The sequence below is a fragment of the Somniosus microcephalus genome, unplaced genomic scaffold, assembly GCF_052327205.1.
Source record: "Somniosus microcephalus isolate GS21.2 unplaced genomic scaffold, FLI_Smic_1.0 unresolved_chr1, whole genome shotgun sequence".
Taxonomy (NCBI): domain Eukaryota; kingdom Metazoa; phylum Chordata; class Chondrichthyes; order Squaliformes; family Somniosidae; genus Somniosus; species Somniosus microcephalus.
The window spans coordinates 138,317,294-138,330,149 of NW_028225179.1; positions in this window are offsets into that span (position 1 = coordinate 138,317,294).

The following is a 12,856-nucleotide window of genomic DNA, read 5'->3' on the forward strand; positions in this document are numbered from 1 at the left end:
TCTGGGTCTTTTCTGAAAAATCATGATGTTGGTTTTCTTTAGATTTACTGTTAGAGCCCAATTTTGGCAGTATTTGTCGAGTAGGTCTAGTTGTTGCTGTAATCCCTGTTCTGTGGGAGACAGCAGAACCAGGTCGTCCGCATAGAACAGGGACTTCACTTCTCCATCCAATCTCTCTGTGATTGGAGCACTCTCTCTGTCTGTGATTGGAGCACTCTCTCTCTCTGTGATTGGAGCACTCTCTCTGTGATTGGAGCGCTCTCTCTCTCTCTCTGTGATTGGAGCACTCTCTGTGATTGTAGCACTCTCTCTCTCTCTCTGTGATTGGAGCACTCTCTCTCTCTCTCTCTGTGATTGGAGCACTCTCTCTCGCTCTCTCTGTGATTGGAGCACTCTCTCTCTCTCTGTGATTGGAGCACTCTCTCTCTGTGATTGGAGCACTCTCTCTGTGATTGGAGCTCTCTCTCTCTCTCTGATTGGAGCACTCTCTCTCTGTGATTGGAGCACTCTCTCTGTGATTGGAGCTCTCTCTCTCTCTCTCTGTGTGATTGTAGCACTCTCTCTCTCACTGTGATTGGAGCACTCTCTCTCTCTCTCTCTGTGATTGGAGCACACTCTCTGTCTCTCCGTGTGATTGTAGCACTCTCTCGCTTTGTGATTGGAGCACTTTGCCTCGCTCTGTGATTGGAGCACTCTCTCTCTCTGTGATTGGAGCACTCACTCTCTCTCTCTCTCTGTGATTGGTGCACTCTCTCTCTCTCTCTCTGTGATTGGAGCTCTCTCTCTCTCTGTGATTGGAGCACTCTCTCTCTCTCTCTCTCTGTGATTGCAGCACTCTCTCTCTCTCTCTCTCTCTGTGATTGGAGCACTCTCTCAGTCTCTCTGTGTGATTGGAGCACTCTCTCTCTCTCTCTCTCTGTGATTGGAGCTCTCTCTCTCTCTGTGATTGGAGCACTCTCTCTCTCTCTCTCTCTGTGATTGGAGCACTCACTCTCTCTCGCTCTGTGTGATTGGAGCACTCTCTCTCTCTCTCTGTGATTCGAGCACTCTCTCTCTCTCTCTCTCTCTGTGATTGGAGCACTCTCTCCCTGTGTGATTGGAGCACTCTCTCTCTCTCTCTCTCTCTGTGATTGGAGCACTCTCTCTCTCTCTGTGATTGGAGCACTCTCTCTCTCTCTGTGATTGGAGCACTCTCTCTCTCTGTGATTGGAGCACTCTCTCTCTCTGTGATTGGAGCACTCTCTCTCTCTGTGATTGGAGCACTCTCTCTCTCTCTCTGTGATTGGAGCACTCTCTCTTTCTCTGTGATTGGAGCACTCTCTCTCTCTCTGTGATTGGAGCACTCTCTCTCTCTGTGATTGGAGCACTCTCTCTCTCTCTGTGATTGGAGCACTCTCGCTCTCTCTGTGATTGGAGCACTCTCTCTCTCTCTGTGATTGGAGCACTCTCTCTCTCTGTGATTGGAGCACTCTCTCTCTCTCTCTCTCTGTGATTGGAGCACTCTCTCTCTCTTTCTCTGTGATTGGAGCACTCTCTCTCTCTGTGATTGGAGCACTCTCTCTCTCTCTCTCTCTGTGATTGGAGCACTCTCTCTTTCTCTGATTGGAGCACTCTCTCTCTCTCTCTCTCTGTGATTGGAGCACTCTCTCTCTCTCTCTGTGATTGGAGCACTCTCTCTTTCTCTGATTGGAGCACTCTCGCTCTCTCTCTCTCTCTCTCTCTGTGATTGGAGCACTCTCTCTCTCTGTGATTGGAGCACTCTCTCTCTCTCTCTCTGTGTGTGATTGGAGCACTCTCTCTCTCTCTGTGCGTGATTGGAGCACTCTCTCTCTCTCTGTGATTGGAGCACTCTCTCTCTCTCTGATTGGAGCACTCTCTCTCCCTGTGATTGGAGCACTCTCTCTCTCTGTGATTGGAGCACTCTCTCTCTCTCTCTGTGATTGGAGCACTCTCTCTCTCTCTCTCTCTCTCTGTGTGATTGGAGCACTCCCTCTCTCTGTGATTGGAGCACTCTCGCTCTCTCTCTCTGTGATTGGAGCACTCTCTCTCTCTCTCTCTGTGATTGGAGCACTCACTCTCTCTGTCTCTCTCTGTGATTGGAGCACTCTCTCTCTCTCTCTCTGATTGGAGCACTCTCTCTCTCTGTGATTGGCGCACTCTCTCTCTCTCTGTGTGATTAGAGAACTCTCTCTCTCTCTCTGATTGGAGCACTCTCTCTCCCTCTCTCTCTGTGATTGGAGCACTCTCTCTCTCTCTCTGTGATTGGAGCACTCTCTCTGTGATTGGAGCACTCTCTCTCGCTCTCTCTCTGTGATTGGAGCAGTCTCGCTCTCTCTCTGTGATTGGAGCACTCTCGCTCTCTCTCTCTCTGTGATTGGAGCACGCTCGCTCTCTCTCTCTCTGTGATTGGAGCACTCTCGCTCTCTCTCTCTGTGTGATTGGAGCACTCTCTCTCTCTCTATGATTGGAGCACTCTCTCTCTCTCTCTCTCTGTGATTGGAGCACTCTCTCTCGCTCTCTCTCTGTGATTGGAGCAGTCTCGCTCTCTCTCTCTGTGTGATTGGAGCACTCTCAATTCAATTCAATTCAATTCAAATGCTTTATTGGCATGAAAGTTTACATTGAACCATATTGCCAAAGCTTACATAACAAAAAGTACAGTTTTCCAACATTCTGTAGGTGTCAAACAATTCTGACCTTCGTTGGGTACATACAATATTACTTTAAACAATATTAATTTAAACAGTCTTTGTACATTAGTGGGTACATTCAGTTTTAATTTTAAACAGTCCTCAGGTTGTGACATGTTGTTATATATTTGGCACCAAGGTATGGTCTGTCTCCTTCTCCCAGGACTAATCTTAATTTTGACAGGTCCTCCAATTCCTTGAAATCTGGGGTTGTTTGGCTGAGCTTGTCAAATAATATGTTTCTTGATGTGTTGAATTTTTCGCATTTTAGGAGGAAATGCATCTCTGTCTCAACCTCGCCGGCCAGACATTGGTCACATATTCTATTCTCTCTAGGCTGCCAGGATTTCTTGTATCTTCCTTTTTCAATTGCCAGTTGGTGGTCGCTTAGTCTGTACCTGGTGAGGGTCTGTCTCTGTTTTGTGTCTAAGATGGTCGAGAGATAGTCTGCCAGTTTATATTCTCTTTTTAGGGCCCGGTAACATTCTAATCTGCTTTGGCTTTTGGTTATTTTGTTCCAATGTTCCAGGTAGGTTTGGAGCACTCTCTCTCGCTCTCTCTGTGATTGGAGCACTCTCTCTCTCTGTGATTGGAGCACTCTCTCTCTCTCTCTCTCACTCTGTGTGATTGGAGCACTCTCTCTCTCTCTATGATTGGAGCACTCTCTCTCTCTCTATGATTGGAGCACTCTCTCTCTCTCTGTGATTGGAGCACTCTCTCTCTCTCTCTCTGTGATTGGAGCACTCTCTCTCGCTCTCTCTGTGATTGGAGCACTCTCTCTCTCCCTGTGTGATTGGAGCACTCTCTCTCTCTGTGATTGGAGCACTCTCTCCCTCTCTCTCTGTGATTGGAGCACTCCCTCTCTCCCTGTGTGATTGGAGCACTCTCTCTCTCTCTATGATTGGAGCACTCTCTCTCTCTCTGATTGGAGCACTCTCTCTCCCTGTGATTGGAGCACTCTCTCTCTCTGTGATTGGAGCACTCTCTCTCTCTCTCTGTGATTGGAGCACTCTCCCTCTCTCTCTCTCTCTCTGTGTGATTGGAGCACTCCCTCTCTCTGTGATTGGAGCACTCTCGCTCTCTCTCTCTGTGATTGGAGCACTCTCTCTCTCTCTCTCTGTGATTGGAGCACTCACTCTCTCTGTCTCTCTCTGTGATTGGAGCACTCTCTCTCTCTCTCTCTGATTGGAGCACTCTCTCTCTCTGTGATTGGCGCACTCTCTCTCTCTCTGTGTGATTAGAGAACTCTCTCTCTCTCTCTGATTGGAGCACTCTCTCTCTCTCTCTCTCTGTGATTGGAGCACTCTCTCTCTCTCTCTGTGATTGGAGCACTCTCTCTGTGATTGGAGCACTCTCTCTCTCTCTGTGATTGGAGCACTCTCTCTCTCTCTCTCTGTGATTGGAGCACTCTCTCTCGCTCTCTCTGTGATTGGAGCACTCTCTCTCTCCCTGTGTGATTGGAGCACTCTCTCTCTCTGTGATTGGAGCACTCTCTCCCTCTCTCTCTGTGATTGGAGCACTCCCTCTCTCCCTGTGTGATTGGAGCACTCTCTCTCTCTCTATGATTGGAGCACTCTCTCTCTCTCTCTGTGATTGGAGCACTCTCTCTCTCTCTCTCTGTGATTGGAGCACTCTCTCTCTGTGATTGGAGTACTCTCTCTGTGATTGGAGCTCTCTCTCTGTGTGATTGGAGCACTCTCTCTGTGATTGGCGCTCTCTCTCTGTGATTGGAGCACTCGCTCTGTGATTGGAGCACTCTCTCTTGCTCTCTCTGTGATTGGAGCACTCTCTCTCTCTCTCTGTGTGATTGGAGCACTCTCTCTCTGGGATTGGAGCACTCTCTCTGTGATTGGAGCGCTCTCTCTCTCTCTCTCCCTGATTGGAGCACTCTCTCTGTCTGTGATTGGAGCACTCTCTCTCGCTCTCTCTGTGATTGGAGCACTCTCTCCCTCTCTCTCTGTGATTGGAGCACTCTCTCTGTGATTGGAGCGCTCTCTCTCTCTCTCTGTGATTGGAGCTCTCTCTCTCTCTCTCTGTGATTGGAGCACTCTCTCTCGCTCTCTCTGTGATTGGAGCACTCTCTCTGTCTCTGTGATTGGAGCACTCGCTCTCTGTGATTGGAGCACTCTCTCTGTGATTGGAGCTCTCTCTCTCTCTCTGATTGGAGCACTCTCTCTCTGTGATTGGAGCACTCTCTCTGTGATTGGAGCTCTCTCTCTCTCTCTCGGTGTGATTGTAGCTCTCTCTCTCTCTCTGTGATTGGAGCACTCTCTCTCTCTCTCTCTGTGTGATTGTAGCTCTCTCTCTCTCTCTGTGATTGGAGCACTCTCTCTCTCTCTCTCTGTGATTGGAGCACTCTCTCTCTCTCTCTGTGATTGGAGCACTCTCTCTCTCCCTGTGTGATTGGAGCACTCTCTCTCTCTGTGATTGGAGCACTCTCTCCCTGTGTGATTGGAGCACTCTCTCTCTCTCTCTCTGTGATTGGAGCACTTTCTCTCGCTCTCTCTGTGATTGGAGCTCGCTCTCTCTCTCTCTCTCTCTCTATCTGTGATTGGAGCACTCACTCTCGGTGATTGGAGCTCTCTCTCTCTCTCTGTGATTGGAGCACTCTCTCTCTCTCTCTCTCTGTGATTGGAGCACTCCCTCTCTACCTGTGTGACTGGAGCACTCTCTCTCTCTCTGTGATTGGAGCACTCTCTCTCTGTGATTGGAGCACGCTCTCTCTCTCTCTCTCTCTGTGGTTGGAGCACTCTCTCCCTCTCTCTGTTTGGAGCACTCTCTCTCTCTCTCTGTGATTGGAGCACTCTCTCTCTCTCTCTGTGATTGGAGCACTCTCGCTCTCTCTCTCTCTCTGTGATTGGAGCACTCTCGCTCTCTCTCTCTGTGATTGGAGCACTCTCGCTCTCTCTCTCTCTGTGTGATTGGAGCACTCTCTCTATCTCTCTATGATTGGAGCACTCTCTCTCTCTCTCTCTGTGATTGGAGCACTCTCTCTCTCTCTCTCTGTGATTGGAGCACTCTCTCTCTCTGTGATTGGAGCACTCTCTCTCTCTCTCTCTGTGATTGGAGCACTCTCTCTCTCTGTGATTGGAGCACTCTCTCTCTCTCTCTGTGATTGGAGCACTCTCTCTCTCTCTCTATGATTGGAGCACTCTCTCTCTCTCTCTCTGTGATTGGAGCACTCTCTCTCTCTCTCTCTGTGATTGGAGCACTCTCTCTCTCTCTCAGTGATTGTAGCACTCTCTCTCTCTCTCTCTGTGATTGGAGCACTCTCTCTCTGTGATTGGAGCACTCTCTCTCTGATTGGAGCACTCTCTCTCTCTGTGATTGGAGCACTCTCTCTCTCTGTGATTGGAGCTCTCTCTCTCCGATTGGAGCACTCTCTCTCTCTCTGATTGGAGCACTCTCTCTCTCTCTCTGTGATTGGAGCACTCTCTCTCTCTGTGATTGGAGCACTCTCTCTCTCTCTGTGATTGGAGCACTCTCTCTCTTTGTGATTGGAGCACTCTCTCTTTCTGTGATTGGAGCACTCTCTCTCTCTCTCTGTGATTGGAGCACTCTCTCTCTCTCTCCTCTGTGATTGGAGCACTCTCTCTCTCTTTGTGATTGGAGCACTCTCTGTGATTGGAGCACTCTCTCTCTCTGTGTGATTGGAGCACTCTCTCTCTCTCTCTGTGATTGGAGCACTCTCTCTCTGTGATTGGAGCACTCTCTCTCTCTCTCTCTGTGATTGGAGCACTCTCTCTCTCTCTCTCTGTGATTGGAGCACTCTCTCTCTCTCTCTGATTGGAGCACTCTCTCTCTCTCTGATTGGAGCACGCTCTCTCTCTGTGATTGGAGCACTCTCCCTCTCTGTGATTGGAGCACTCTCTCTCTGTCTCTCTCTGTGATTGGAGCACTCTCTCTCTCTCTCTCCTCTGTGCTTGGAGCACTCTCTCTCTCTCTCTGATTGGAGCATTCTCTCTCTGTGATTGGAGCACTCTCTCTCTCTCTCTCTGTGATTGGAGCACTCTCTCTCTCTGTGATTGGAGCACTCTCTCTCGCTCTCTCTCTCTCTGTGATTGGAGCACTCTCGCTCTCTCTCTCTGTGATTGGAGCACTCTCTCTCTCTCTCTATGATTGGAGCACTCTCTCTCTCTCTCTGTGATTGGAGCACTCTCTCTCTCTGTGATTGGAGCACTCTCTCTCTCTCTCTGATTGGAGCACTCTCTCTCTCTCTGTGATTGGAGCACTCTCTCTCTCTCTCTCTGATTGGAGCACTCTCTCTCTCTCTCTCTCTGTGTGATTGGAGCACTCTCTCTCTCTCTCTCTCTCTCTGTGTGATTGGAGCACTCTCTCTCTCTCTCTCTCTGTGTGATTGGAGCACTCTCTCTCTCTCTCTCTCTCTCTGTGTGATTGGAGCACTCTCTCTCTCTCTCTCTCTCTCTGTGTGATTGGAGCACTCTCTCTCTCTCTCTGATTGGAGCACTCTCTCTCTCTGTGATTGGAGCATTCTCTCTCTCTGTGATTGGAGCACTCTCTCTCTCTCTCTATGATTGGAGCACTCTCTGTGATTGGAGCACTCACTCTCTCTGTCTCTCTCTGTGATTGGAGCACTCTCTCTCTCTCTCCTCTGTGGTTGGAGCACTCTCTCTCTCTCTCTCTCTGATTGGAGCACTCTCTCTCTCTCTCTCTGTGTGATTAGAGGACTCTCTCTCTCTCACTGTGATTGGAGCTCTCACTCTCTGTGATTGGAGCACTCTCTCCCTCTCTCTGTGTGATTGGAGCACTCTCTCTCTCTCTGATTGGAGCACTCTCTCTCTCTCTCTCTCTCTCTGTGATTGGTGCACTCTCTCTCTCTCTCTCTGTGTGATTAGAGGACTCTCTCTCTCTCTGATTGGAGCACTCTCTCTCTCTGTGTGATTGGAGCACTCTCTCTGTGATTGGAGCACTCTCTCTCTCTCTCTGTGATTGGAGCAGTCTCTCTCTCTCTCTCTCTGTGATTGGAGCACTCTCTCTCTCTCTCTCTGTGATTGGAGCACTCTCTCTCTCTCTCTCTCTCTCTCTCTGATTGGAGCACTCCAATTCCAATTCCAATTAAAATGCTTTATTGGCATGAAAGTTTACAGAGAACCATATTGCCAAAGCTTACATAGCAAAAAGGTACAGTTTTCCAACATTCTGTAGGTGTCAATCGATTTGACATTTGTTGGGTACATACAATATTACTTTTAAACAATATTAATTTTAAACAGTCTTTGTACTTCATTTGGTACGTTCAATATTAATTTTAAACAGTCTTAATTTTAAACAGTCCTCAGGTTGTGACATGTTGTTACATATTTGGCCCCAAGGTATGGTCTGTCTCCTTCTCCTAGGACTAATCTCAATTTTGACAGATCATCCAATTCCTTGAAATCTGGGGTTGTTTGGCTTAGCTTGTTGAATAATATGTTTCTTGATGTGTTGAATTTTTCGCATTTTAGGAGGAAATGCATTTCTGTTTCAACCTCGCCAGCCAGACATTGATCGCATATTCTATTCTCTCTAGGCTGCCAGGATTTCTTGTATCTGCCTTTTTCAATTTCCAGTTGGTGGTCGCTTAGTCTGTACCTGGTGAGGGTCTGTCTCTGTTTTGTGTCTCTGATGGTCGTGAGGTAGTCTGCCAGTTTATATTCTCTTTTTAGGGCCCGGTAACATTCTAATCTGCTTTGGCTTTCGGTTATTTTGTTCCAATGTTCCAGGTAGGTTTCTTTGCATTTTTTAATGATTTGGTTCACTCGGATTGGTGTTTGGACGGCTGTGTTGGTCTGGGGCTGGTCAGGGTCCGGCTGAGTACTTAGTTTCCGTAGCAGCTGACTCAGGGGACTCTTTTCTGGGTTTAGCTCTTGGGTCTGAAAGGCTTTGAAATGAAGGGTGTCTGGGGAGCTAGATTTGAGGTGATTTAGGAAGTTTAGTGCTCGTTTTTGGATGTTTATTATCAGTGGGTATCTGCCTAGTTCGGCTCTGCATGCATTTGTTGGCGTTTTTCTTTGGGTGCGAAGGATGCTTCGGCAGAATTCTGCATGTAGGGCTTCTATTGTATGTTTTTCCCATTTAGTGTAGCTTTGGTGATTTAGCGGGCCCCATACTTCACTACCGTACAGTGCAATGGGCAGGATTATGCTGTCAAATATTTTGAGCCAGATTTTGATTGGGATTTGGATGTTGTAGAATTTTCTTTTTATTGCATATAGGGCTCTTCGGGCTTTTTCTTTTAGTGCATTCACTGCTATGCTGAAGCTCCCTGATGCTGTAATAGTTAGACCAAGGTAGGTGTAGCTCATAGTGTGTCCTATAGTGATATCACTGAGGGTAAACTGGTATTTGTTTTCCTGACATCTGGGCCTTTTTTGAAAAATCATGATGTTGGTTTTCTTTAGATTTACTGTTAGAGCCCAATTTTGGCAGTATTTGTCGAGTAGGTCTAGTTGTTGCTGTAATCCCTGTTCTGTGGGAGACAGCAGAACCAGGTCGTCCGCATAGAACAGGGATTTCACTTCTCCATCCAGGAGACGGAGACCTGGTGACTCGCTTTGCTCCAGCATGTCTGCTAATTCATTTATGTATATGTTGAACAGGGTCGGGCTCAAATTGCAGCCCTGCCGGACGCCTCTTCTCTGGGTGAAGAAATCGGTGCGTTTGTCTCCAATTTTGACCCCGCATTTGTTTTTCAGATACATTGATTTAATAAGGTCATAGACTTTGCCCCCTATTCCACATTGAAGAAGTTTATAATAGAGCCCTTCGTGCCATATAGAGTCAAAGGCTTTCTTGAAGTCGATGAAACAGGCGAATATTTTCCCATTTTTTGTTTGGTGTATATGTTTTTCAATGAGGGTGTGAAGGGTATAGATATGGTCGGCGGTGCGGTGTTTTGGAAGAAAGCCTATTTGGTTTTTTCTGAGGATATTATGTTTGTTAAGAAAATCAAGTAATCTACTATTTAGAATACTGCAGAATAACTTCCCTAGACAACTGTTGACACAGATGCCGCGGTAGTTATTTGGGTCTGATTTGTTTCCGCTTTTATATATGGGGGAGATTAGTCCTTGGCACCAGATATCGGGAAAACAGCCTGAACGTAATATGATGTTGAATAATTTGAGTACCGCACCCTGCATCTCCATATTGCTGAACTTGAGCATTTCATTTTTGATGTTGTCTGGGCCACAGGCTTTCTTTAGGTGGAGAGATTTTGTTTTTGTGGCCATTTCTTTCCATGTGATTGGGGAGTCTAGAGGGTTTTGGTTGTCTTTGATTGTTGCTTCTAATGTGTGGAGTTTTTCTGTGACCTGATGTTGACTTGGGTTTGTTTCGTTTATTGGGATGTCTTTGTAGAGGTTTTCAAAATGTGTTCTCCAGATGTCGCCATCTTGGATTGGTAATGCTTGCAATTGTGTTGTACTCAGGTTATTCCACATTTCCCAGAATTGTTTTGGGTTGGTGGAGTTTTCAATTTCTTCTAGTATTTTGTGGGTATAGTTTTGTGTTTTGTTCCTAATGGTGTGTTTATATCTTTTGAGGGTTTCATTGTATCTAGTACGTAGGTCCGGATTGTTTGGTTGGCGATGCTTTTGGTTTGATATTTTTCTCAGGTCTTTTCTGGCATTTTTGCATTCGTGGTCAAACCATTTCTTATTTTTATTTTGTCTTTTGTGACTCTTCCTCTTCTGTTTCACGAGGTCGGCTTTTACAGCTGCCTCATGAAAGATCATATTTATATCCTCTATGGCCATGTTTACCCCATCTCTGGTGATCTCATATAGATTTTCTTTAAATTTTGAAATTTTACTTGTGAGATCAGGTGAATTTAGTGCTGTGATGAATTTATCTCCACTGTCTGGGGCCCATCTGTATGTCTGGTTTATTTTATGTAGCTTACTGGGTTCCTTTTTTGTGTCTGTAGTTTGGGCAGAAAGTTTAAGGTACACATTTATTTGGTTATGGTCTGAGAGGGGGGATTGCTGCCTGACAGTGAATGCGTTGATATCGCAGGGGTCCAGGTCAGTGATTGTATAATCCACCACACTAGACCCAAGAGTTGAGGAATATGTGAGTCTCCCTAAGGAGTCCCCTCTGAACCTACCGTTAACTATGTACAGGCCTAAGGCTCGGCAGAGTTGCACTACCTCCCTACCGCTTTTATTTATTTCACAATCGAGGTTGTTTCGGTTTGCGATGGCTGGTGTGACATATAGAGGGGTCTGGCCAAACACATGGTTGTTGCCCTGTGGGTCTATGAAGTCAGGTTCACATCCTGTCCTTGCATTTAGGTCCCCACATAGTAGCACCTTTCCTTGGGCCTGGAAATGGCTGATTTCCATGTGGAGAGTGTCAAATATCTCCTCTTCAAAATATGGCGATTCTATTGGAGGTATGTAGATCGCACATAAGTAAACATCGTTTTTTGCTATTCCTATATTTTTATCTAATTTTAGCCATACGTGTGATTTTCCCTGTTTTATCGGTGAGATGTGTTTGTTCAGTTCTCCTTTATACCACACCAGGATTCCCCCGGAGGTTCTGCCCTTGCGTGTCTTAATGTTCTTTACTGAAGGCACAATAATTTCATGGTACTCTCTCTCTCTCTCTCTGATTGGAGCACTCTCTCTCTCTCTCTGTGTGATTAGAGGACTCTCTCTCTCTCTCTGATTGGAGCACGCTCTCTCTGTCTCTCTCTGTGATTGGAGCACTCTCTCTGTGATTGGAGCACTCTCTCTCGCTCTCTCTCTGTGATTGGAGCACTCTCGCTCTCTCTCTCTCTGTGATTGGAGCACTCTCTCTCTCTCACTCTGATTGGTGCACTCTCTCTCTCTCTCTGTGATTGGAGCACTCTCTCTCTCTCTCTCTGCGATTGGAGCACTCTCTCTCTCTCTCTGTGATTGGAGCACTCTCTCTGTGATTGAAGCACTCTCGCTCTCTCTCTCTGTGATTGGAGCACTCTCTCTCTTGTATGATTCGCGAAATTTTCATTAAATAATCACGTAGGAAAGTAGGGTTAATAAAACAGCTTTATTGACCAAACGAAGCTTATACAGAGAAACCTTTGATAAAAGGGCACACAAAATGGCCGCCAGACCTCGTGACCAGCTTCTGGGACCATTTGAATTTCTGTTACTGCAAGCCAGACAGGCTTGTGGATTGAGGGCATTAAAAGCCCGCGAAAACCAGTTTCGGGAAGCCGAAACTCATGGAACTGAGCATACATATTGATTAGATTATAAGTACAGGACAGATTTGGGTGGCAGGATGAGACCCATCACGAAATGGGCGGACAATTGAACGAACGCTTAAACCCATTACACTGTACAAAGAGAAGCCGTTTAACAGCCATCCAGGGCAATCTCCAGACCGATCAATATACAAACCAAGTTACTGTAACAAAGCAAAGACATTATCGGCCCAGGAAGGCCAGTTAAGCTATCACTGACTCCCGGTATGAAGACAAAACACCCCTGCAGAGAGTTCTGCCCGCCAAAAATATTACAAAGACAGGTCTATGATTTGGCGGGAGATAAGAATGTTCCAAAAAGTATAACTGTGGATTGAGTAAAGTCCATCGAGACCTTCAGAAGCACTTCGGTTCGGACCTTCGGAGCAATTTCGGTTCGGAACGTGTTCGGTGTTCGGCCAGGCAAGGCCCGGCCACGACGAGAAGACGACGAGAAGAATTCGGCTTGGAAGCCAGCTCGGCCAGGCAAGGCCCGGCCACGACGGAAAAACGACGAGGGAGGCTCGGGTACTTTTTGTCGGGAGATCATCGACGACCCAGGCCGGAGAAGAAGACACTCAGGGCCCAGGTACTCCAGTTCTGCTCCACCGTTGGAGAAATCAGAAGGACAATCCTGACTGTATAAAGAGTCATTTCGGAACCAGCGTCCCGCCCCGGGGAAGACCATCGGGAGATCATCGACGACCCAGGCCGGAGAAGAAGACACTCAGGGCCCGGTACCCCAGTTCTTCAACATCACATCGGCGAGCGCTCATCGCAGGAGAACCAAGAGGAAAACAAGCTGCGCCAGAAGCTTCCAAACCCACGTGACGACGGAAAGCTGTGTCGAAAGGCTGCAAAGCCTTTTTCGCAATTCTTAAAGTGGTGAGCATGATCCCGAGTCCCTCAAATCGAAACTTAGTTAGGTTTAGGG